At 38.8% G+C, this 21631-nt stretch overlaps 1 long non-coding RNA gene across 1 annotated transcript in view; it reads left to right on the top strand.

Moving 5' to 3' along the window:
- Positions 1–2808: 2808 nt before the first annotated feature.
- LOC116550382 overlaps positions 2809–21631 on the top strand; it is a 30723-nt gene continuing 11900 nt past the window's right edge. The window contains exon 1 of the long non-coding RNA XR_004268372.1: positions 2809–3589. This is a non-coding gene — a long non-coding RNA (uncharacterized LOC116550382). The remainder of the gene's footprint in view (positions 3590–21631) is intronic.

Raw genomic sequence — 21631 nt, 5'->3', positions numbered from 1 at the left:
GAGGTTTGAAATAATCCATTGTTTGGCAGGGGTGGAGCATAGACTACCTGTTGTGGCAGTAAAGTGTGAGATAAGGCTGGAGTGGTGGGCAGGGGTCAGGGCATGGATGGCTAAGTACCATGTACCAGGGGAATTTGAACTTTATCTTGCAGGTAGTGGAGAACCAGTGAAGGCCTTGAGAATAATATCAGTTCACTTTAATGGTTTGTCAGCACTGGATTAATGATGGAGCTAGAGGTAGACTGTTACATACTCCATATAAGCAAAATCAAGATCCTGAACTAAGAATGTAGCAATCAAAATGAAGAAGAAGAAGACAGATTAGAGAAGTGCTAGAATATGTAGGGCTTCCTAATCAACTGTAGAGGGAGGTATGGTGAGAGGCAGGAGTAAGGAGAGAAGTCACGATCTCAAATATATTCAAGAGCCAGGCAAGTGACATAAATGAATGAAAGGAGTTTCAGCATCCCTTGTGGTCACTATGAGGACTACATGAGTCAGGAGCTCATCTGCAACTCATCTCTAGGTACTTGTTCCATGCAGGTAGGGTGTAGTGTTGCCTCATCATCTTCCGATTTTTAAAGAGAAGCCTGAATGTATCTTATGTTCAGTCTCCCAAATCTTAAATGTTGGCCCAAAGTTTTTTAAGGTACTTCCTAGACCAAATAAAAACAACTTTAGTAAATAAGCAGGCAAGTTGCAGCCTCTGTTCTGGGATGATTCCTGTTTTCTACCTTAAATGATTAGAATCATGGTGCCTGCTAGGAGAGGTAGATCTCTTCATATACTTACATGGATATGTTAATTAGCTTGATTGTGGAAATCATTTCACAATGTAGACATATCAAAACGTCACATTGTACACTTTGAATACATACAATTTTTGTTTGTCAATTATATCTCAATAAAGCTGTGGGAAAACAAAATCATCAGGTTAAAAAATGAAGTATTGTGCTATTCAATAAGATAAGAATTAAAGGAGGAGTAGCATGTCGAGAGGTGGGTTGGAGAAGGCTAATGATTAGATTTTGTTGTCCTGGTGCTTGAGGAGGCGAGGCTACGTGTTCGAAGCTAGCCTGGGCAACTTAAGAACCTCTCATTTGGCCGGGCGCGGTGGCTCAAGCCTGTAATCCCAGCACTTTGGGAGGCCGAGGCGGGTGGATCACAAGGTCAAGAGATCGAGACCATCCTGGTCAACATGGTGAAACCCCATCTCTACTAAAAATACAAAAAATTGGCTGGGCGTGGTGGCACGTGCCTGTAATCCCAGCTACTCAGGAGGCTGAGGCAGGAGAATTGCCTGAACCCAGGAGACGGAGGTTGCGGTGAGCTGAGATTGCGCCATTGCACTCCAGCCTGGGTAACAAGAGCGAGACTCCGTCTCAAAAAAAAAAAAAAAAGAATCTCTCATTCATTAAAAAAAAAAATAATAGATTTTGAACATTCAGAGTTTGAGGTAGCTTAATTAACAGGAAGTTACAGATGCAGAACTGGAATATGAGTAAAATATGGACTGGAAAATAAATATCTGAGAGTTATCAGTAATAGATGGTAGAAGGAACTGCTGGGAGTGAGTTTTGCCCATGGAAAACAATATAGAATGGCATCAAAAGAGAACAAGGAACAGAATCTTAGAGAACACTATCGTTTAAGAGGCAGGTAGAGGAAGAGAAGCTAGCAAAAGACAATGAAGTTGCCAGAGAAGTAGGGAAAGAATTAGAGAGAGGCATGTCTTACAAGTCCAGGGAGATAAATTTATTTTAAGTGTCAGATACGTTAAAGAAGTCAAGCATACAATAAAAAAGGAGGAAGCAGCCGGGCGCGGTGGCTCACACGTGTAACTCCAGTACTTTGGGAGGCCAAGGGGGGCAGATCACGAGGTCAGGAGATCAAGACCATCCTGGCCAACATGAAATCCCGTCTCTACTAAAAATACAAAAAAATTAGCTGGGTGTGGTGGTGCGCGCCTGTAATCCCAGCTACTCGGGAGGCTGAGGCAAGAGAATCACTCAAACACGAGAAGTGGAGATTGCAGTGAGCCGAGATTGTGCCACTGCACTCCAACCTGGTGACAGAGCAAGATTCCATCTCAAAAAAAAAAAAAAAAAAAAAAGGAGGAATCGTGGAGGGGTGTGTGTGTGAGAGAGAGAGATTATGCAATTGTGAGATTATGGTTGATATGTAAGGCTTAAATGTTGACTTGTTGCTGAAGGTGATAGGGACAAGAGGCAGAGTTGCATTATGTTAGAGAATACAATAGCAACTGAGATCCCCTTGGTTCTGCTTTTTTGTTTGTTTGTTTTTAGCAAACTTTAGCCCTTGCTCTGCTGTCTCTAGTGGAATGTTACTGAGAAGTGTTTCCAATGTTTCTGAAGAAAACAATCCCAGGCAGTTAGTAGGGAGAATTAGCCAGCTTCCTGTATGGTGAACTCCTGATAGAATCACAGATATTCGAAGTAGCAAGAAGGTCTTAAATTTGCATAAGGCATTGGAGCTCAATCTTGGTTACATATTAGAATCATCCAGGGGGCTTTAAAAAAAATATTGATGACTGGCCAGGTGCATTGGCTCACGCCTGTAATCCCAGCACTTTGGGAGGCTGAGCTGGGCAGATCAAGAGGTCAGGAGATTTAGACCATCCTGGCTAACATGGTGAAACCCCATCTCTACTAAAAATACAAAAAATTAGCCAGGTGTGGTGGTGGATGCCTGTAGTCCCAGCTACTTGGGAGGCTGAGGCAGGAGAATTGCTTGAACCTAGGAGGCAGAAGTTACAGTGAGCCGAGATCATGCCCCTGCACTTCTGTCTCAAAAAAAATGGGAGACTCTGTCTCAAAAAAAAAATTACTATTGCCCAGGCCCTGCTCCAAATCAGTTAAATCAGAAGCTCCATGGACCTGCTCCAAATCAATTAAATCAGAAGATATTCCCAGTTGATTCTACTGTATTTACAAGATTGAGAATTATTGACGTAGTAGAACTGGAGTCACCCTGAACCACTTGGGAAAACCACTTGGGAACCACCCTGAACCACTTGCAAAAATACACTTATTCTTTGATCTGCAATAATAATGATAATTGCTACTATTTCATAAACTTAAATATGCAATAAATAATACGTTTTTTTACTTTCTCTAATTGTTTAAATTCTGTTTTGTGCCTATAATCCCACCAAACTGACAAAAAAACTTAAGAGCAATCCTTTAAGCCTTCTCTCCTTCCCCAGTTATTCTAGGTTCTGCTCTCTTTCACATGGCCAAGTTGTCAGGTATTGTTATAGCGTCTTGTTCAGCTAATTAAGAAGTATAACTGAGACAGTTGCCACCCCATTTGTCATGTGTGGTGCCTTTCAAGATAGCCCCCAATGATTCTCACCTCCTGATATTCACGCCTTTGTGTTGTCTCCTCCCACGTCATGCCAAGGTTGGTTTTTATGACAAAATTCAGGGAAGTGATGATGTGTTGCGTATGACACTAGATTCGAAAAGACATGGTGATGTCTGACTTGTTCTCTTGGATGTCTCTCTCTCGGTGAAGCCAGCTACCTTGCATGAGGGTACTCAAGCATTCCTATGGAGAGATCCACATGGTAAGAAACTGAAGCCTCCTACCAAGAGCCAGCACCAACTTGCCAGCTATGTGAATGAGCCATCTTAGAAATAGGTTCTGTAGCCCCAGCCAAGCCTTCATATGACTGCAACTGGGGCTGATATCTTGACTTACAACCTCATGAGAGACTGAACCAGAACAACCTAGCTAAGCAGCTCCTGAATTTCCTACCCATAGAAACTATGTGAGATAATGTTTCTTGTTTTAACTAAGTGTTTAAGTGGTAATTTGTTATACAGAATATGTAATGAATACAGCATGGCTTTATTAGGTCTAAATGTCATCTCTTGCTTACATGGTACCCCAAAAGAATCCTGCTGTTTCATGAGGCATTTGAGCATGGAAATTCTTGTGAGGTTGCCTCTGTCCCTGTTTGTTCCAACATACCATGTAGTTATTCCTTCACTGGGCTTGCACCTTCCCAGTCTCTGCTCAGGAAGTAAAGCCTAAGTTTCCTCTTTTCCTAGAAATACAGACCTATTTGTAGACCTCCTGTTCTTCATCTTCTCTCTAGGGATATTTTGGTTTTGTCTTGGAGAAGTTCTCCTTATTTTTGGCCACGATTCTTTGTACTTGAACCTTCTCAACCTCTCCAGGACTTTTGGAAATAAAAGGCAGAAAACTTACAAGCTTATCTTCTTTCTACCATGTTGTAATGCCTCCCCTGAGAGTGGACACATGGCTGGCTCTTTGAATTTTGTAAGATGTAGAAAGAAAGGGGAAAATGAAGGGAGGAAAAATGTGAATATCTCAAAGTACTATTCTACCTGAATTATCAATATGTGTTGAGTTCTTACTGTGTGCCAGGTGCTATACCAAATGCATTACATATTTTCTCTCATTTAATCCTTATAATAACCTATGAAGTAAGTACTATTATCATGCTTATTTTACAAAAAAGATGATCAGATTTAGAGAGATTAAGTAACTTGCCTGATGTTCCACTGTTTTTAGATGGTAACGCTGAAATTCTATCAGGAATCTCTGACTCCCAGCTCCAACTTTTGACTATTAGCATGCAAGTTCTTTGCATGTGGTTGGGGAGGGAAGAAGGTTGGTCTAAGGGTGCTTTCCGTTGACTTCGTTTGTTCACATAAATTAGTATACCAATCATACCTAAGACTTGTCTGTCCTTAAAACACTTCTGACAGTGGCTTCCACTTGGCAACACTTTGTAGGCAGGTGGACCTATTCTTTACACTTGAAATGTTGAAAACTGCAGTTCTTCTAAAATACAGTTCAGTTCAGTCATTTCATTTAATTAAGAAGGCCATCTGTCTATCCAGCATGTTTTCCAAGTGCCTCTCCATAGGCACTATGTAAAATGCTGGGGATACCAAGATGAATTCAGCACTCACCATGAGCTGTGTGTGTGGTGTTTAGATGAAACAAACATAAAAACGAATTACAGCAATGAGATGAGTTGTGTATCTTAACAGCACATGAATGTGTTCTGGAATGCAGAATTTTCTTCATACTAATCTCAGGTAAGTCAGGGAAAACTTCTCAAAGGTAATAAGCCTTCAAGGGTGAGTAGAAATTCACCAGTAGGACATTCTGGACAGAAGTGGTGACATGGGCAAAAATGCTTGGCAATTTTGGAGAGCAGTACACAGTTGAGAATAATTGGAGAGGACGACGTATGTTTACAGGATCCAGATAATGAAGACACTTGTTCTACCATGCCAACAAGTTAAAATAATTAAAACTCTCACCCCACAGGAGGAATCTTGGCCACAAATATTCTTTGGTGTTGATTTTTTTTTTTCTTGAGTTTGAATGTCTTTAAGAAGAAATATATTCTCTAGTCTTCTGTCTCCTCAGGCTCACCACTCCATATTTAGGTTACCTAGCTGTCCCTGCAGACATTTGAGCTTACTCCCTCTCCTGCAGCACTGGGGAGACATGAAAGACTATCTTAAGGGAGAGGGAACATGAATGTACTTGCTCTTTCAGAGACTATTCTGGCTTACCACGGATGTTAAATGGTGAGGCCACTTGTGAAGGAATGGTGCAAGATGAAGAAATGTCTTAGCTTGGGCTGCTATAAAAAAATACCATAGACTAGGTGGCTTAAATACAGATATTTATTTCTTATTATTCCGAAGGCTAGAAAGTCTAAGATAAAGGTACAAGGGAATTCAGTTCTTGGTGAGGGCTTCCTGCTTGTAGTTGGCCACCTTCTTACTGTATCCTTAAAGAGAGAGAGGGTGCTCTGGTTTCCCTTCCTCTTATAAGGGTACTGATCCCAATATGGGGCCTCTACCCTCGTGACTTCATCTAAACTTGATTACTTGCTAAAGGCCCCACCTCCTCATACCATCACATCAGGGGTTGGAGCGTCAGCATATGAATTTTGAGGGGGATATAAATGTTGAATCAGTAACAGTGGCTTACTGGGTCAGAAGGCTGAGTGAGAGGGAGGAATCATGGTTCTCAGTTTCCCACTGAATGAATGGTGGTTCCATTAACCCAAAATGGATAACACAAGATATTTTATTCTATAAGTTTATATGAAGTTGTAAAATTTCTTGGGAAGGATTGTGGAGCAATTGCTAAAGTCTACTTAATGTCTATTGGAAGTACCTAGATGAAGTTCACCAGGAGACTTCAAAAGTGTCTTAAATGTTCCTATAAATACTGTGACATAGTTATGTCATCAATCAGGATACATGGTAGGACCTGTTGGAAATTGATGATAACAGTAAGATGTAATACTTAAAATGGGAACTGTTCTGAAAAATCTGGAGTGTATGGTCACTGGATATAAAAATTACTTTGTTATCTCATCTAGGTTATCTTTAATCAAAGGTCTGTCTGAATAAAAATACTATCGTTAGGATGTACCATGTCTCAGGTACAGCTAATCAATCTATAGGTTATTTCATTATTTTCATCTTAAATAATAATTTCAAACTCCCTACCATACTTTTCTACAGAGCTGTTAATAGGAAGTCTCCTTCAACGGACTTGAGTTTCCTCTCATTTTCCCAGCCGACATTCACTGAAGATATTAATGGGAAATACAATATTTAAAAGACAGGAAACAGGAGAAATATAGGTAGTCTTCAAATTGTATACTTAGGCACTGAATAATCGTAGCTTCAGGAAAATCAGCTCTGCAATCTGTAAAGTATCTAGCACCCTCGAAGTGTAGAGTACGTATAAGAAGAAAAACCACAGCGTGGCAATGTCTTCCTATTATTCCATACATACTAATGTATTATATTTTTTACAATGCTTGATAAATTGATTTTATGCTTGAAATAATTGTCACAAAGTTTCACAAAACTTTGGAAACACAATTAACCCAAAAATATTGAGTGGGATACTATGTAGAATACAAAGATGTATAAGACATGAATTCCTTCAGGCATTTAATACTTAATAGAGGAAATAAGGCACATTCATGAAAAAGATAAGCTACTATGTGATGTCAAACAACAGTTATTTTTTCATATCTATGAATTTATTAGAGACAAGAAAAAATTTCACAAAAACTTGGCATTTTCAATATAATGAAAGAAGCTTGACCTCTAAAATAGAAGCACAGAAACGAACAAAAATAAGTAAGGAAATATTTCAAGGCTTACAATGCAAGAGTAAATTTTTTTTCTTCAGACTTTTCTTTCAGGTGTAGGGGGGTACACATGGAGGTTTGTTACGTGGGTAAATTGTGTGTCACTGGGGTTTGGGGTACAAATAATCTCCTCACCCACGTGGTGAACATAGTATCTGATAGGTAGTTTTTCACTTCTCGCCCTCCTCCCATCCTTCACTCTTAGGTAAACCCCAGTGTCTTATTTTCTCCCTCTTTGTGTCCATGTGTACTCATTGTTTAGCTCCCACTTATAAGTGAGAACATTTGAGGTTTGGTTTTCTCTTCCTGCATTAATTTGCTTAGGATAATGGCCTCCACTTGCATCCATGCTGCAAAGAACATGATTTCATTCTTTCTTATGGCTGTGTAGTGTTCCATGGTGTATGTATACCACATTTTTTAAAATCCAGTCCACTGTTGATGGACATCTAGGTTGATTCCATATCTTTGCTATTGTGAAAATTGCTGCAGAGTATATGTGAATGCATGTGTCTTTGAGTTTTTTTGTTTTTTTGTTTTTTTTGAGATAGGGAATGTGTCTTTATGGTAGAATAATTTATATTCCTTTGGATATATACCCAGTAATGAGATTGCTGGTTTGAATGGTAGTTCTGTTGTAAGTTCTTTGAGAAATCTCCAAACTACTTTCCATAGTGGCAGAACTCATTTACGTTCCCACCAGCAGTGTATAAGCATTTTCTTTTCTTGACAATCTCACCAACATGTTATTTTTTTGACTTTTTAAAAATAGGCATTTTGGGCCAGGCATGGTGGCTTATGCCTGTAATCCCAGCACTTTTGGGGGACGGAGCAGGCAGATCACGAGGTGTGCAGATCAAGACCATCCTGGCTAACACAGTGAAACTCCGTCTCTACTAAAAATACAAAAAATTAGCCAGGCGTGGTGGCACGTGCCTGTAGTCCCAGCTATCTGGAAGGCTGAGGCAGGAGAATTGCTTGAATTTGGGAGGCAGAGGTTGCACTGAGCTGAGATCACACCACTGCATTCCAGCCTGTTGATAGAGTAACACTCTGTCTCACAACAACAACAACAACAAAAATAGCCATTTTGACTGGTGTGAGATGGTATCTCACGGTGGTTTGGATTTTGATTTGCATTTCTCAGCCGGGCACGGTGGATCCCACCTATAATTCCAGCACATTGCGAGGCTGAGGCAGGTAGGTCATGAGGTCAGGAGTTCAAGACCAGCCTGGCCAACATAGTGAAACTCTGTCTCCACTAAAATACAAAATAATTAGCCAGGCATGGTGGTGCTTGCCTGTAGTCCCAGGTGCTCAGAAGGCTGAGGCGGGGGAATTGCTTGAACCTAGGCCGTGTAGGATGCCATGAGCCAAGATCGTGCCACTGCACTATAGCCTGGACAACAGAACAAGACTCCATCTCAAAAAAAAAAAAAAAAAGAAAAGAAAGAAAAACAGCACCTGACATCTGAGAGCTACCCTAGCTCTCAGTCACAGTAAAACTTGGTGTTTTCCTATTAAATATATGCAATTGCAAAGAATACCAACATTTGACAAAGCCATTCTGTGACCATGATGGATCAATATAAACACAAAACTATATCATAATCATGCCTGCATACAGACAAAAACATGAACATTGTCCAAACTGCAAAGTGACCAAACGTCTCCCTATTTTACCTAATATGGTTTGTTACCAATTATAGCTTTAACTGTGTTTCATTTCCCCTGATAATATTTTAACATACCCAATCATGGAATTGCCCTTGCCTCCTAATGGCATCCAATCCAGAGTAAAGCTGTGGCTCCTTCAGCCCTTCCTAAAATCATCTAAAGCAAGGCAAATGTTATGTAAAGTCTTTCTTGTACTCTCTTTACGGAGACACCCATAGTTCCCCATGATATGTGTTCTCTCCAAGCAGTAAACCCACCTTATTTAGCCACTAGCATACTCCTGTGGTTTTGAGTGGAGGGCACTGACACACATCTATCATTGGTAATAAATTAGCTATAGGGTCATACTCATTTGCAGGAGGTGCTGAGAAAAGTAGTCTTTAATTTGGGTCATCTTGTGCTCACTGTAAACTGGGGTTTCTATTGTCATAGAAGGGAGGGAGAATAAGAGTCAATTAACCTTTTCTTCCTCAATCTCCAAACTAAAGCCAAGAGGCCTTTAAAAATGTCACCATTGGCTGGGTGCGGCAGCTCATGTCTGGAATCCCAGCACTTTGGGAGGCCGAGCAGGCAAATTACGAGGTCAAGATATGGAGACCATGCTGGCCAACATGGTGAAATCCTGACTCGACTAAAAAGATAAAAAAATTAGTTGGGCATGGTGGCCCACATCCGTAGCCCCAGCTACTCAGGAGGCTGAGATAGGAGAATTGCTTGAACCAGGGAGCCAGAGGTTGCAGCGAGCCAAGATCACGCCACTGCACTCCAGCCTAGCGACAGAATGAGACTCCTTCTCCAAAAAAAAAAAAAAAAATGTCACCATCAAGCCAGGCGTGGTGGCTCACACTTGTAATCCCAGAACTTTGAGAAGCTGAGGTGGGTGAGTTGCTTAAGCCTAGGAATTTGAGAACAACCTGGGCAACAGAGTAAAACCCATCTCTACAAAAATAAAAATAAAAAAATTAGCCAGGTATGATGGTATATTCCTGTAGTCCTAGCTACTCAAAAAGGCTGAGGTGGGAAGATTGCTTGAGCCCAGGAAGGTCGGGGCTGCAGTGAGCTGTGACACCACTGCACTCCAGCCTGGGCAACAGAACAAGACCCTGTCTCAGGAAAAAAAAAAAAAAGTCACCGTCTAAAATAAGTGTGTGCTAAGAAGCAAGATGAGTTTAGAAAATGAATAAATAAGCCATATAATTGACAGAGTCAAGAAGCCAAGTTGCAGGTTCAATCTCTCTTTCAAAAAAGTGAAAGATGTCCCAAATGAGAAAAGCGTGGACTCCACAAAAGAGGGCAGGCCAAGCACAAGATAGAAATCAGTTGGACCAAAACTAAATACGAAGAATATGCTGCAGAATAAGACATCCTTTGTAAGCTCCATCCCAACAGGAGAAAACAAACAAACAAGGAAATGATTGTTGATGTTAAGTCCTGTATAAGTAAATACTGCTAATTCTGAGTTACTATTTAAGTAAAAATGGAGGGAGAGACTGGTTCTTTCTGGGAAATGGAAGAAATATTGGTGCCAGTCTCAGAGGGGGGATAATATCTTAGCTGTGCTTTGAAGAATGGGTAGGAATCTACTAACATAATACAGGTTTTAAGAAAAGAATAATGAATGGATTATTTTGTATTTGATATACATGGCCTAATGAAGATATACCTCCACCTTAGAATATTTTGCAGACCAAATAAAATAAGTCAGGAGTGATGAAGAAGTAGAAGGAGAACAATGCCTCTTTTATGTTGGTCTGCCACTAAATGGAATGTTAGATGATTGATTTTTATAGTTAATGAATGATAATAGTAGTTAACATTTTTGATCCTTTATATGCATTATTTCATTTGAATTAATGCATATAACAACTCTATGAATTAGCTATTGATTCTGATTTACAAATACCCAAGGTCACATAGCATGTAAGTGGCAGAGTTGACATTTGAACACAGGCATTTAAATTTTAGAATCTGAACTCTTTTTTTTTTTTTGGATTGCATTTTAGGTTCTGGGGTACATGTGCAGATGATGCAGGTACACACATGGCAAGGTGGTTTGCTGCGTTTATCCCCCCATCACCTATATCTGGTATTTCTCCCCTCGTTATCCCTCCGCATGCTCCCCACCCCCCGCTGCCCCTTGCCTAGCCGCCCCCAACTGACCACGGTATGTGATGTTCCCTTCCCTGTCTCCACGTGTTCTAATTGTTCAACACCCACCTATGAGTGATAACATAAGGTGTTTGGTTTTCTTGTGTCAACTTGCTGAGTATGATGGTTTCCAGATTCATCCATGTCTCTATGAAAGACACAAACTCATTGTTTTTTATGGCTGCGTAGTATTCCATGGTGTATATGTTCCACATTTTCTTTATCCAGTCTATCGTTGATGGACATTTGGGTTGGTTCCAGGTCTTTGCTATTGTAAACAGTGCCACAATGAACTGAACTCTTAACCATAAGCCTATGACACCTTCAATTTACAACATATACTAAATAATATACCAGTATATTATTTATAAGTGAAGCGTCAAGTAAATATTGTGTTTAAGGACAAAAAAAAAGAGAAAGAAAGTAGCTGTTTTGAGCAAACACTATATGCCAAACACTGCTGTGTGCTTTCCTTATATTATCTCATTGATTTATTATTTGAGGCAGAGTCTTGCTCTGTTGCCCAGGCTGGAGTGAAGTGATAGGATGTCAGTTGACTGCAACCTCCGCCTCCCAGGTTCAAGTGATTCTTCTGCCTCAGCCTCCCAAGTAGCTGGGACTGCAGGTGCGTGCCACTGTGCCTGGCTACTTTCTGTAGTTTTAGTAGAGACAGTGTTTCATCATGTTGGCCACGCTGGTCTCCAACTCCCAACCTCAGGCGCTACACCCACCTTGGCCTCCCAAAGTACTGGGGTTACTATTATCTCATTTAATTTCCAAATCACCTACTACAAAGCACATCCTACGAAATAGGTATGATTTTGCAGTCCCATTTTATACATACGGCAACTGAAATTCAAAGAGCTTAGATAACTTACACAAGGTAACTTCAGGTTTGCCTGACAGTAACATTGATGCTGTTAATCACCATGAAGTGCTGCCTGTATATTCGTGGTTATTTTTCAACAAAGAACAAGATAATTTGCAATTTTTGGTAATAAATTTCTAGGTTAAGTCAACTTTTGCTTTCTACATTTTTTTATTTTATGCAAAGCACTTACAGGTTTATCATATTGCCTACAATGTCACTTAGAGAATGGAGAATCATTTTAATATTGAAATAAAAGATAATAAAAATTATATTTGCTCAGAAATTATCTGATACTTTAAGATAGTCTAAAGCTAAATATAAATGACATTTAAATTATGCTTTTCTGGATGATTCACAATACTATTCCCTTCTACTAATGGAAATGTAAAATTAATAGCATCTTTAAAATCCAGAATTTATATATATTGCATTTACAAATCATAATTAATAACCATGCTCCTCTAACTAATGTTTTCCTCATTTGAGTTTTGGATGTCACAAAATACCAGAATTATAGAATCTGAAAGCTAGGTGAAACTTCTTAAAATTATATAGTCCAACATCGTTTTACAGATGAGGAGACTGGGGCTTCAGGAAATTAAAGTAATTTGCCCAATGTGACAAGGAAGTGCCAAGGAGTGGCTGGAGGAGGGCTTCCTACTGCCAGCCCTCACCCAGCCATATTAAACATAATACTGTCTAAAGAAGTAAACATACTATCTAAATAGAAATGAGCTTGCTATGTAATAAAACTTGAAGACCCTAAAATCTATTAGAATCCCCCCAGATTGCTTAATCACTTCAGATTTACTTAGGTAAAAATTGTGTGTTTGTGTGCAATCATAGAATCATGTTACTGGGTTTTTTTTGTTGTTGTTGTTTTTTAGATGGAGTCTTGCTTTGTCACCCAGGCTGGAGTGCAGTGGAACAACCTCAGCTCACTGCAACCTCCGCCTCCTGGATTCAAGCAATTCTCCTGTCTCAGCCTCCCGAGTAGCAGGGACTACAGTCACATACCACCATGCCTGGCTAATTTTTGTTTAGTTGAGACAGGGTTTCTCCGTATTGGTCAGGCTGGTCTCAAACTCCTGACTTCAGGTGATGCACCGATTTTGGCCTCCCAAAGTGCTGGGATTACAGGGGTGAGCCATCATGCCTAGCCCATATTGCTCTTTTTTTTTTTTTTTTTTTTTTTGAAGAGGGGTTTCACTCATGTTACCCAGGCTGGAGTGCAATGGCGCGATCTCGGCTCACGGCAACCTCCGCCTACTGGGTTCAGGCAATTCTCCTGCCTCAGCCTCCTGAGTAGCTGGGATTACAGGCACGTGCCACCATGCCCAGCTAATGTTTTGTATTTTTAGTATAGACGGGGTTTCACCATGTTGACCAGGATGGTCTCGATCTCTTGACCTTGTGATCCACCCGCCTCGGCCTCCCAAAGTGCTGGGATTACAGGCTTGAGCCACCGCGCCCGGCCTCCATATTGCCCTTTTTATGTCTCTCTCTTCTATGTAAATTCTGAAGTCATCACTATGTCAGAGCCAGCTGACTTTGGGTACAATCTCCTTACAGTGTTTGTACTGAGTCCACTCACAACATACTTATTATAATATGTATATTATTCTATAATATATAATTATAAATATTATAAATACTACTTATAATGTATAACACACATATGTATATACATTATATGCAAAACACAGCTTGACCAAGGGCTGTGTTAAGTACTTTATTGTGTTAATTTATTTAATCTTCCCAAGAACTCTATGAGGTAGGTACTACTATTATCATCTCCATGTCTGAGGCACAGAGAAGTCAAGATAATACATGTTTTTTGGTTTTGTTTTGTTTTGCTCTGTTTGTTTTCTGAGGCAGAGTCTGGCTCCATTGCCAGGCTGGAATGCCGTGATGCCATCTCGGCTTACTGCAACCTCTGCCTCCCGGGTTTAAGTAATTCTCCTGCCTCAGCCTCCCGAGTAACCAGGACTACAGGTGGACGCCACCACACCCAGCTAAGTATTGTATTTTCAGTAGAGACAGGTTTTCACCATGTTGGCCAGCATGGACTCTATCTCCTGACATTGTGATCTGCCCGCCTCAGCCTCTCGAAGTGCTGAGATTACAGGCATGAGCAACCAAGCCTGGCCGATAATACATGTTTTAAGTGGCAAAGCCGGAAATACAAACAAGCAGTCGCGGTTCACAACTGGTACTCTTAACCTCCATACAAATGCCACTTACAATGTAACATTCATAGTTCTTTCCAGAAAAAAAATCTTAAGACTCTGTCCTCAGAATTTCTTGCATTCTATATAGCTTATTGATTTATAATTAACTCTTTTGCTTTAGACAGAAGAATTCTTCTTTAGCACTTTTAGCCCCCTCAGATCAGGCTAGTGGTCATTCACTTTCTACATATATTTTAAATGAACAAAATTAAGTAAAATATACTCATTATAGTTTTATTTTGTTTGTTTTGGTTTTTTTTTGAGACGGAGTCTTGCTCTGTTACCAGGCTGGAGTGCAGTGGCGCAGTCTCGGCTCACTGCAACCTCCGCCTCCTGGGTTCAAGTGATTCTTCTGCCTCAGCCTCCCAAATAGCTGGGACCACAGGCGCGTGCCACCACGCCCGGCTAATTTTTTTATGTTTTTCGTAGAGACAGGGTTTCACCGTGTTGGCTAGGTTGGTCTCCATCTCTTGACCTCATGATCCGCCCACCTCAGCCTCCCAAAGTGCTGGGATTACAGGTGTGAGCCACCGCGCCCGGCCATAAATAGTTTTTTAGAGAATGTAAAGGCTGAGCATGGTGATTAATGCCTGTAATGCCAACACTTTGGAAGGCTAAGGAAGGAGGATCGCGTGAGTCCAGGAATTTGAAACCATCCTGGGCAAAATAGGAAAACCCTGCCTCTACAAAAAATAATTTTTTAAAAAAGTAGCCAGGCATGGTGGCACACACCTATAGTGCCAGCTACTTGAGAGGCTAAGGTGGGAGGATTGCTTGAGCCTGGGAGGTTGAGGCTGCAGTGAGGTGTGTTTGGACTACTGCACTCCAGCCTGGGCAACAGAGCGAGACCCTGTCTCAAAAATACATAAATAAAAGAAAAACAACATAAAATACATAAAAAGTGAAAATCTCTCAACCTCTTCTTCAATTTTGTTTTGTTTTGTTTTGTATTTCAGACGGAGTCTCACTCTGTATTGTAAGCTAGAGTGCAGTGGTGTTATCTTGGCTCACTGCAAACTTTGCCTCCGAGATTCAAGCAATTCTTCTGCTTCAGCCTCCCAACTAGCTGGGATTATAGGCGCCTGCCACCACACCTGATTAATTTTTGTATTTTTAGTACTGACAGGTTTTCACCATGTTGGCCAGGCTGGTCTTGAACTGCTGACCTCAGGTGATCTGCCCGCCTCAGGTGATCTGCCCGCCTCAGCCTCCAGAGTTCTGGGATTACAGGTGTGAGCCACCATGCCTAGCCCAATTCTGCTTTAATATGATTTTTCCAGATACTTTTTAATCTGTTTTCAAAATGACATTTATGAATGTTATATATATGTCTTTCTATACATATATATGCACATGCACACATATGTATATATATGTGAACACATATATTTGTGTAACTATATGAAAATGATACAGGGTTTTAAAAGTGTTTCAGCATATATAAATCTATGCCTTTTTCAAAATAATAGACCGTACAATATTTCACAATATGAATGTACCATAACTTATTCAACCATACCCTTATTGAAAGACATTTAAATCTTTTCATTTGGGTGAATATTGTTATTTATAGATGTTTGAATAAATGTAAAATTTCTGTAGAATAAATTTCTATGATTTATGTTAAAGAATAACTTAAATTTTTTTTAAATACTACCACATTGCCTTCCACAAAAGCCATACCAGCTTACCCTGAAATTCACTTTTGATTATAGTTGTTCATATGTAAACATTCTGACATCCCAGAACTAAGCAAAAATCCCTCTATGCCATATGCTGTTCATGAAAGAGTGGAAGGAAAAGAATATATAAGCATTTCCACAGCATAATGACAATTTCATCTTTAGCCTATAAACAGAAAGTGGAACCAGGATAAAAGCATGACTTCCTTTATTTTTTCAATGAGAAAAGCATAGCAGACACCCTCACCTCACACTCCTATTCCCTTCCCACCCCAAAAATCAAGCAACTGAATAACCAGGCTGCCACCAATGGATAACCACATTCACAAGTGAAATGAAGGTTGACATTTTAACCAAATGAAAACAAGAGGGCTAGTAAAAACTCACAATGTCTTATAAAACTACTTTTCAGACATGTATCATGTCTGCTCACACTCTATTGGCCAGTGCATGACATAGGGCCACACCCTGCATAATCCTATTTTAGGAAGCCTATACTTGGAAGCAGTCACTGCAGCCTACTATAGGTGACTGTATTTCTTATGTTGTGGGTGTGATGAGGAGGTAAGAAGAAAGGAATTGCCACAGTTGAGATCTTACTTTTCTGATGGGACAAGTGCTTTAAAGATAATTAGATATCAGTGCAGAAGAGTAGAGGCTTTATTTGTATTGCCACTTGAAAAAAAAAAAAAAGATGACAGTACGGTGACATTGCAATTAAATTGCAGTGCTGGCTACTAATGGGCATGGGGTTTCTTTCTGAGTTGATGAAAATATTCTAAAATTAGATTGTGGTGATGGTTGCATAACTCTGTAAATACCAAAAACCACTGGAGATACACTTTGAAAGGATGCATTTTTCATGGTATGTGAGTTATAGTTCAACAAAACAGTTATTTAAAAAATGCATTCTGGGATTGTAAACTAGTACCTTCTATAATTTGAAAAACTTTTTTTCTTGGGTAGTGTGAAAAATATATATTCAGAGAAGTTATAGATGATATTTTAAGAACTCAATTTTATCACATTTCAAATAAATGTAATATACCTGTGAAGTTTTTAAGCTTTTTATTGTGGAAGATTTCAAACATATACTCTGATACAACAGTATAATAAAGCCCATATGTATATTGTTCTGCTTCAACAATTATCAAATTTTGTTTTTGTGGTACTTCAGATTATTTGAAGTCCTAAGTAGCATATTTTATCTGAAAGTATTTATTACATTTATCTAAAAGATAAGGACTCTGCTATTGAAACATAATCATAGTGTCATTTTGCAGATCCAAAAAACAAGAGTAACTTTTTAGTATTATCAAATATTCTCATTTTCCTAATTGTCCTATAAATAGTATTTTTGTGAAATCTTTCTTTCACTTGGAAAAAAATCTAGTACTGTGAACTATTAGCAAATATAGTATTCACAGCAAGAAAACAGTATTTCTAAAAATATACCTAAACTATTTCTCGTATAATGCTAAAAATGTGAAAGGGAACTTCTTTTGCTCCCTTGATGATGTATCTATACTTTGATATGTAAATATAAGTGTGTGTGTGTGTGTGTGTGTGTGTGTGTGTGTGTGTGTGTGTGTGTCTGCAAGTGGTTACCTTTGTGAAAAAGGAACAGAGGGGAGGGGAAAGATTTTAAATTTATTCTCTATGTTAGTTGAATCTTCTAACTATTGCTATGTATTACTTTTCTTTAAAAACTAAATAGTAAAAGGAATTACCTAAGTTTTTCTCTTTTTTCTTTTTATTTTCCTTTATTAAAATTTGATGTTACTTTCTAAATATAGCAAGAGAAAAGATCGAAGCAAAGAACAACAGTTATTATAAAATGCAGCCAAGAGTGCACATATACCATTGAGCACTATACACTTGCTAAGAATGGGCTGCACATTTGCCTCTGGACTTTGTAGTAGTCTGTTAGAAGAAACTAAGCTGTTGAGATACACAAGATACACATTTTATGAGAGAAAAGCAAACAAATTGCTTTGGACAAGCGTAGCTAGTACTCTTAATAAAGCCAGAAGAAAATTTATTCTAAAGGTTCTCACAGAAAGGTTCCCACAGAAGATACTGCTTTGTAAAGAACATGCCATCTACGCTGTCTATAGCTGAATACAGGGTTTTTAAGGTTTTCTGATATACCTAAATATAGGCTGATGAAAACCACCAGGGTGAAATTGGTAAAAATACTGACACAAATGATAGCAGCATGATATGATCCTAGCATGAAGTCCTCCGCTGGTCTGACTGACTAGGATATTTGTAGGAATCATAAATGCAGATGACTATAGGGGCCAGGCAGGTGATTTAATGAGCAAAGCCTGAGGACTATGAGATGATGGTGTACATATGCTACTGAGAGAGAGAGTGTGTGTGCGCGCGCGTGTGTGTGTGTGTGTGTTTGCGTGTGTGTGGACTATGACCACTGGAAAACCCCAGCCCTAGCTAAATGGAGCAGCAGCCATTTTTCACCCCCAGCAGATGTTGCCATGTGGGGATACCAGTGCAGTGTTGCCAGATCTTCTACGTCTGACATCTCAATTTTTCAGTGTTGGCTAAAATTTTTTTAAATACTCTGTGGGTCAAACAAAATAATTCCATGGGCTAAACTGATCCATGTCTGTGACTGCTTATCTAAAGGAATGAATTGATGTCATGTCCTTCAGATATTCCTCACCAGCATGCTTCTCTCAGCACATATACGTATTTAAATTATTTTCTACGTCAGGGGTATGATTGACTTACTTTTGCAAGAATAGAGTTACTTAAATAACATGGGTTCCTGAACAGAAAGCCAAAGAGAAAAAGAAGGTAATTTATTTATTTTCAATCACTTGATGATTCAATTTTTATGAAATGATTAAATGATCAGCAGAGTATTCATTGGCCTTCTTTCATAGTGTACTTGGAACTGATCAGGAAGAGGCTTAGCTAATTTAAGAGAGGCCAAAAATGATCTGGTGTCAGCACTCAGAGGGCACTGTCTTCTCATTTTTCTTCTTGCATTTATACTTCCCACCATTGATATTAATGCTTGATATTCTCTTACTCATATGTAGCCAGTTCAGAGTTCACAGATGATGTGATTAGAAGATTTGGCTTCTAACTTTATTAGAGCCAAAGAGTATCATGGAAATGTCTATGTGTAGTTACAAAGGTGCTCTGATTCTTACACAGTGTCTTCCATACCTAAAGCCCTTCTGACACATGCATGTCACTAAGGCTGAGTTGAGGAGAATGCTCCAATAAAGTGATCATTAGTGTTTTCTCAAGGACAACAAAAAGTTATATAGGTCTTGGACAAAGATCATATTTCAAGATGGCTTCAAATATTCAGTTAATCAAAATCAAACTCACAAGACTACATCCAGATAAAAATTTCAGAGACCACACCCAGAAATACATCAGATTTTTTTTTCTATTATAAATCCAGGGAAAAAATAAGATTTTTGAAAAGTTTGGTGTAAAATAAAATGATTCATAGTAATAACTAAAGAAATTTCCTTGAGTATTTGGAATACATGGCATCCTATTAATGGTGTACATATTTCCATTTGGAGTTGTTTGACATGTTTGAAGTTAATAACCATTATGCTGCCACTACAGTGTGATAGTAGATTATTAAATAAACACACATTCCTAGCATTTACCTCTTCTGTTAGAGTATTGTTGAGCAATATTTTTCTTCATATTTAAGCTTTAACATTATGTACCCAGACATAATTTTAGCTTTTATTACTAAATTGATAAATTAAGAAAATTTTAATTTAGATTAAGTTTCACAATCTATAATTATTTATCTGTATTCATTCTAAAAAGATTTGAAGTAATTTATAATGAAGTATAGAGATGTAGGTTTAAAAAAAAATGGGAAAAGAACAACATTTAGTTTATGAATAGAATGGTGGAACTGGAAGGTGTAGGGATAGTGAATTACTAACCTGAAAACTTAAGCATGAATAGCTGTTAAAATTTAGTAGAAAACCTTGAGAGGCTGAGGCGGGTGGATCACCTGAGGTCAGGAGTTCGAGACCAGCCTGGCCAACATGGTGAAACCCCATCTGTACCAAAAATTAGCCAGGCGTGGTGGCAGGTGCCTGTAATCCCATCTACTCTGGAGGCTGAGGCAGGAAGAATCACTTAAATCCAGGAGGCGGAGGTTGCAGTCAGCCGAGATTGCACCATTGTACTCCAGCCTGCGTGACAAAGCGAGACTCCAGCTAAAAAAAAAATTGTAGAATACTTAACTCTTGACTTCTGGTAAAAAGAGAAATTTAAATTGCATAGTTCTTATCAACTACTAAAATGAAACATACTGATTGATAAGAAGAAATAAATATTGCCTAGCATTGAACTTTAAGAAGAATTTACCACACAGATCTTGTTAAGGACATTGAACAAACACAATTATCAAATTGCAATTTAATAAAAAATACCAAAACATTCCTCACATGGTCATTTCCACATAGGCTTTTGGCAAAAGTTTGAGAACATAATGTTCAATAGATTTCTATGAAAGCTGAAGAAATGTAAATGGACTTTGTCATTTTGGGGTAATGGTAATGTGACTAGTAATAGACATAGTAATTTCTGTGCCTCTTAAAGTATCCCACATAGTAAACAAGCAAAAATATTGAATGCAACACATTTTTGAGACTCACAAACCTTCTGAAATCTCTGATTTTCATTTATTCAGCAAGTATTTACTGATGTTATGACATATATGCCTATTCTGTACATGCCTTAGAATTTTCATGAATTTATTGCATCTTTAGATGATCCTTAAGTATTTATATATAATGTGAATAACCACCTAAGGAAGGGTTATACTTACTATTAATTCACTCTGAGTGTATACATATTAAATTCTATATTCAACTAAAATTTTCATGAAATCTATAGATAATTTTTACCTATAGCAAGGTGAAGATATGCAGTTAAAAAGTAAAAAGCTTCAACAAAACTACATGAGTCATGAATGCCACCATCATCCATCCACTCACCCAATCCAGTCATGCTTAGTTCTTCCATCTCCTAGACTTCTCTACTCCCAGCAAGTCAGTGATTAGATTATCTTTATTTTATTACATCACTTCTTGTATCATTCAGGATCCAATCAGAGAGTAGAACTATGAGGAGAGATACATACATATAATATGTATTATAAATATACACATAAATATTCCCTCTCCCTCCCCATCTTCTATTCCTGTCCTCCCACACTCCTCTCTCCTTCTATTTATTAAGAAAGGGATTTGTTACAGGGATCTGACCTTCTGTAATTGTGGGAGCTGGTTGAACATTCTCTGTAATGCTGTTTGTTGTCTTTGCCTCAGATGCTAAAGATTGAAGTCCACTGCCTGCTACTTCCACTTCCACTGCCAGCTTCAAATAATCATCACCTCTTGACTATACCATTTTTTGCTTGGTCTTCTTGTTCTGCCTTTGCCTCAATACTATCTATTCTCCACAAAGCATCCAATGATCCTTTTATAAGTCACATAACTTCATTTATCTGCTTGAACCCTCTAATTTCTGCAGCTGGCTTGAATTTCTCCTCCGAAAATGGGATTTTCCTTTCTATCATATTGTCAGCCTACAAATTTTCCAAACTTTTATGCTCTGCTTCCCTTATAAAACTGAATGCCTTTAACAACACCCAAGTCACATCATGAATGCTTTCCTGCTTAGAAATTTCTTCTGCCAGATACCCTAAATCATCTCTCTCAAGTTCAAAGCTCCACAAATCTCTAGGGCAGGTACAAAATGCTGCCAGTCTCTTTGCCAAAACATCAAGAGTCACCTTTGCTCCAGTACCCAACAA

This window comes from Sapajus apella, unplaced genomic scaffold (assembly GCF_009761245.1).
Source record: "Sapajus apella isolate SASKATOON/1434 unplaced genomic scaffold, GSC_monkey_1.0 scaffold7, whole genome shotgun sequence".
NCBI lineage: Eukaryota > Metazoa > Chordata > Mammalia > Primates > Cebidae > Sapajus > Sapajus apella.
This window is presented reverse-complemented; position numbering and strand designations above follow the sequence as displayed.